Consider the following 6,000-nt stretch of genomic DNA (forward strand, 5'->3'; position numbering starts at 1 on the left):
GGTTCCAGTTGCTTCTCTGATGTAAAGCAGGGACTCGAACTTGAAACTCCTACCCCTCAGATGAGTGCTGAAATCACCAGGCCATTACATATTATATTTTCCTGTTTCAAAAGTGTGCTAACTGTAGTAGTTGCTCACCTAGGCAGGAAGCAGGTATCCCGCTACTGAGGGGAATACCCAAACCACAGAGATGCACTTTCATTTTTTCTCAAGAGTCTGTAACTGTGTACAGTGAAAGACAGCTTCAACAGCAAAGAATAGGGAAGATGCACCCAGATAGAGAGAGGAACTTCATATGGTTGGGGCGCACTGTCGAGAGCTGAAACTCACCTGTGTCCTGATGGCTGTCTATGGACTATGCAGGGGTGACACACCATCTCCATCCTGCAAGCTGTGCTCAGGTTTCCCTTAGGCATCTCTTTACCCCTAAGCACATGCCTTTCAAAAAGACGTGTCACCAAGAAAATCTCTGTTCCAAATTCAGTCAAATTCTTGATTTTTTTTTTTTTTCTGGGTAACTCAAAAAGTTTTACTTTGAAAAGAGGCAGAAGAATATAAAAGCTATTAGTAGATTTCTGACAAATTCTGTAAAAGTAATAGTTTGGCTTGAGTGGCTCTCAAGCACTACCAACCCAACCAAATTGCTTTCTAGTTCATCCTAACCTTTCTTCTTCCAATAAACTATCCATATGCTAATTTTACTACCTAAGAATCAAATCAAGCCTGTCCCGTAGTCTTAGGTAGCGAAACGCACAAGACAAGACATTGTTAGTAATGTGTGATAGCACAGGCTTGGAAAATAAAGTAGATAACACTGTGAAACATTTGAAGCAACAATTTAATTTTTAAAAAAAGTATCATGGTTTTAATCTTTACTATTGCTTTTACAGTGTTAAAATTTAAAGGATGGCCAGCATGCCTTCAGTCCTCCTCACATCCAGAATCTCTTTAAGAAACTCATTTATATGAAATAGACACTTTATACTGCAGTAAAACAAACTCAAAAAGACAGACTTTCTAATCGCCTGGAGTCGCATTTCAAAACTAGCAAGTCAGGCAGTTATCCAGCAACAACCTCCTTATTTTAAATGTTTTTCTTTAAAAAAGGTATGAAACAGCAGTGACCCAGCACTAGCCTAGGTTTTAAATATAAAAGAGATTTTTATCAGTGTAAATTTGAAAAACAAACCAACTGCCACCACCTGGGTGTTAATGATATTGGTCAGAGTCCAGCAATGACCTCCTATTGTAATTCTGTGTTAATTCTGCAGTCCATAATTCACGGCCCACCAAAAGGCAATGACCAGCAACACTGCAGGCACCAGCTTCTGGCAGACGCACCTAAAAGGAAGCCTGCAAATCTGCGGAAAGAAAAGGGAAGGGAATTAGAAATAACAAAGCAGCAAAAAAGGTGGTGCAGGAAAGCTAACAAAAATGCCTCCATGCACAGTTAGTGTGAAATTGAGAATATGGTCTGTGGCTGCTGTGAATGCTGCAGTGGCAGGGTTATATCCAGCCTCTAAAGAACCCTCTTTCCTCAGCAGTAAACATGGTGAAACACCACTGGCAGAAGGCCTGCTGATCTCCCCTACAGTAGACCCTTACAGCTGCTTATGGTGGGGGAGCCCCATGAGCTGTGTGGAACTTGGGCAGCTGTCTGCAGACATTTGGCATGTTCTGCCTATAAATGAGAAGTTTCAGCCTGAAAATTAAAACCAGGGCAACAGGGGGACACTAACAAGCTAAGGAATAACCCCAAAACTACAGCAGCACTGTATGCTTTACTCATTGACACTTCCATGGAAGTCAGGCATTGCTGTTACCTAGTTGTCAACCAAAAGGTGGGAGAAAACAGAGAGCGCATACCCAGTTTCCATAATTGACGATCCTCTTTGTCCAGTTATTGTTCAAAAGAGTTCCAAAGCTTCTTGTAACACTTCTAATAATATTCCATGTCTGGAAAACACTGATAGCAACCCTGAAGATTAAAAAAAAGAAAAACAACCCCAGGGGGATAGAAAATTTATTTTAAAAATTGGCAAATAAAACACCAAGATTTAGAAAGCTACAAGAAGAAATCTAAAACTCTAGTATGTTCCTGTCTATATGTACATGTATATTTCTCTCAATACTTAGGAAGAAAACCTGGCAACTTCATAGGGCTTTGAAAGCTAGAGATAATTTGGTTTCAGAATTAATAGAGCAGTAACATCAGACAAGGAAACATGCAACCTTGTGCCTTTGCCATTGTTTCAAACTGAGGACAGCGCAACCCAGGGAGAGCTGTTGACCTCTTATGAATCACCATTCGGGGCAGCAGTGTAGGACTGGCAGCAGGCAGCAGAGAACTGCATTCTCTGCAAGTCTGCAAGAAGTGACCATCATCTTTCTGAAGCGAGAAGAGGTCGAACTACACGTAAGTACTTGGGGGTTCAGGCACAGATTATGTATCTTGGGTTAGGATGTTACTGCACGGCATTTAACTGGCAGTTAATGGCTCTGTGACAAGCACGTCAGCTCACAGCAGATAAAAGGCAATTCAAATTTACTCTAGCCACATTTTCTTGTAGTGCATGCAGTAACATGTTCATCCCTGAAGCATCACACTTACTAGGCTGCAGACCTCTCATTGCTTAGTTGTGCTTAAAGACACTGTCTAACCTAGAAAACTACTGTGGTACCGTGAAACTTTAAATACCCAGAAACCATATTCAAGCCTTTGACTGTAAATGGCTGTAGTCTGTGGCAGCAATTTGCATTATAAAGCTCTTCCTTGTAAAACAAGCTGCAGTACCTGTTTTGGTGTTTTAGCTGCTGTATGAAGCAGCAGTAGTAGCAATAAAATTTTTTACTTTGTGTACAGAAACCTTACTGTTTATGTAACAAAACAGTACCAATTATCTATCCATCTCACATGCTTTTAAAAAGGATTTGACAGTGCCTGGAAGGTAACTTACCCATGTGCCAGGTGAAGCAGCGTGTCTTCAAACTTCCTGTGGTACCTCCTATTAAATTCATCCCCAATCAGGGCTAGCTGACGGCCAACCTGGGTAGCTGAGCTGTAAGGCATTTGGAATGGGTACATTAGGGGAAAATACTGAAACTGCAGTTCTTTAAAAAGCACTCTGTAAATGTCTGACACAGTTACTCCCCTAGCAGCTGGAATAAACTGGGCATGTAAAAGAGAAATGTTCAGGGTTTCTTTCCCTGTTATTTATGGGTTTATTGATAAGGCATCTTACACCTCTATTTAGAAGCATACAGAAGTGCTTTGCTGTTTTCATAAAAAGCTGCGTATCTGGCACTCTTGAGAAAACATGCTGGTTTTTTAGGCATCTCATTTCTTTATACAAGGCAATGAAATTCTGGTTTGGGGTGGTTGTTTTGGTTTTTTGTCCCCCGAAGGTCAAGATACTGAAACAACCTTCACATCAGACCTTTGAAAATACTTCATCTTACATAACCACTGGCTTTGTCATCCAACAGGTTTACATCAGTGATTTCAACAATGCAGTGTTGGTCTCCAGCTAATGGGTGGCACCAGGGTATGAACTGACCAAAACCTAAAGGCTCTTAGGCAGGTCCTGGAGTGTGTAAAACCTTGAACTACAATGTCTGTGGTACACGCAGGTGCCAAAAACTGGCTACACTTTTCTGCTGAAAATTTCAAACTTGACTTAGCTAATTCAGATTTTTTGTTTTGGTAAAAAAATAGTATGACTATGCATTTTTATTATAGCTTGAATTTCTGCTGAGATCTTGTTTATGAGATCTGCTGAATAGTAAGTGGTCTTAAGAGCTTAATTCTAGAGATCTGCTTAAAAAAACTTGGGTTTGGTTTGGTCAGTCCAACTACAAACAAAACACAGAAAGGAATTTTCACAGATGGGTGAAAAGCAGCCCCTAGCTCTTGAACTGGAAAATATGTATGGGATTAAGAAAAACCCAAAGCAGCACCATCAGTTCGTTATGAGAGGCGCCTGGAGAATTATGTAAAAATGGCTTCCTCAGCTGCTTGCTATAACAGGTGGATTTCTAATGAAGAGCCACATCTGTGTCCCTGTGCAGGATAAAAACTTACAGACTTAATGCAGTATAATCTTGTGTGGTCAGTATTAAGCACTACAGGTTATCTACACTTGCATCTATTCCATTTCCAGTAGTATTCACTATGATTATGTGGCTTAGCAAAGTCTTCTTGAAAGTCTGGGGCTTTGTATATGGGGGAAAGGGGGGGGGGGGGAGAGATAAGCGACAGGAAGGACAGAAGTATTAATGCAGCATGATACCTGATATTGAACTCCATTTGCTCTGCGGTGTCTGGAATTGTTTGGTGGTTACTGTAGGTTTCCTCTTCTGGTGCTCCACTGGAGTAGCTGGAAAGGACAAAGTGCCCGGGGACTCTCCTTGTTTCAGACATCTTACCCTGCAACGAGTCATGAAAGAAAATCCTGTGGCTTCTTGTAACAGAAGGGCTTTTCAGTTTAGATGGAAATTGTTTAATGCGCTCTTAGAGTTACCCTTTTTACTTCCCCAGTCAGAACACGAGCGTTGCAAAGGTAACTATTTTGAGAGTAGTCAAAGGAAAGTTTCAGTGACCCAGCAGATGTACAGCAATTCAGGCATGCACTGTTTAGATGGCTGTCACTTCCTATTGGCTCAAAACAGCCTAGAAATTGGAAAATCTAGGTAAATATAGCTAGTGTAGATAAGTATAGTTTCTCAGTAGTTTCACTTAGTATAAGATGCTTTCCGGCACCGTCTGCAATTACTTGCCTGGTAGTAAAAGATCCCTGGAGAGCAAAGTAGAATACAGACAATTTGAATGGGTTTTTGTAAGTCTTTAACTTAGCTCCTGGTTTATGCTGCTTCTTCAGCTAGAGGCTGCTACCATGGAAATTACAAGCAGCTCACCACAGAAAGAGCCTACAATAAAGATTTAAACAGATAAGCAGCTTTCCAAATGGAAGGGTAGAAAGTAGGAACCACTAAAATCAGTCGAGCAGCCTGCTTGTATGAGAAAGTTATTCACAACCAGTATACAGGCTGTAGCACCTAAGTACTTCATAGGATGTGGTCCTCTTCTCAGCGAAAAAAATGGCAAAACTTAACAGGTTTCAGTATAGGTGTCACATCTCTAATATTTCCCCGACAGCACTGAAGAGGTGCAGTTCACCAGCAGCAGAGCCTGAAGTGGAGCTGGTGTTTTTGTAGTCGTTACAGTTGTTTTACTTGGCTTATCAAGAGAACTGACATCAGGGCTGCAGACAGGGGTTATTTCAAACTACACGCATGCCCTTGGGCAGGTAACACTCCTCCTGCCCCTTGAACATTTGCTGTGCTGACAGGCTCTGCCTGTTGTCTCAAGGCTGCCTGATAATGAATTTAACGACAATCTTCTGGAGATGCTCTGTTTTTCTCTGGCATGTTTTTGGCCAGCTCTTTTATGATCTCTTTGCTTCCAGCTCCATCATTGGAGAACTGACCTCCTTTGTCAGTGGCGTGATCCTGGACAGCAACAAAGGGGATTTCCCCTGGCTGTATTCCTCCTGGCTGGATTCCTTTCTCCTTTTAAGCACGCTCTCTGCGGGTCAAATGAATAAAACTCACATGAAATTTTCTCAGAGATGGAGCTAAACCAAGCAAAAGGTAGCTGTCATAATGCTGCTTGGCAGGGATTTGGTTTGCCATGTTTCTGCAGTCCTGTAAGCAATTTTTCCTTAAGCTTTACACTCGGGATGAGGTTGGGGCCTTTGTGTCCTGAGGGAGCCTTGATCTTCTTTCAATATTTAGATGAAATTTACATTTTCCACAAAGCAAAAGTATTAATAATAAATGTGTATGCATTATTTCATAAGCAAACATGCATAAATGTGTTACTAAATAAATGAAAATACACTGTCCTACAGAAGTGAACTGTTCCTATTACTGATGACTAATGTGGCTGGGGAAAAGCATGCTATGGATTAATTTCTGTTGGGTAGGAACTGTCATGTGCCA

The sequence above is a fragment of the Pezoporus wallicus genome, unplaced genomic scaffold (genome assembly GCF_028554395.1).
Source record: "Pezoporus wallicus isolate ANWC-B61680 ecotype Strahan unplaced genomic scaffold, APGP_CSIRO_Pwel_v1 scaffold_3294, whole genome shotgun sequence".
Lineage (NCBI taxonomy): Eukaryota > Metazoa > Chordata > Aves > Psittaciformes > Psittacidae > Pezoporus > Pezoporus wallicus.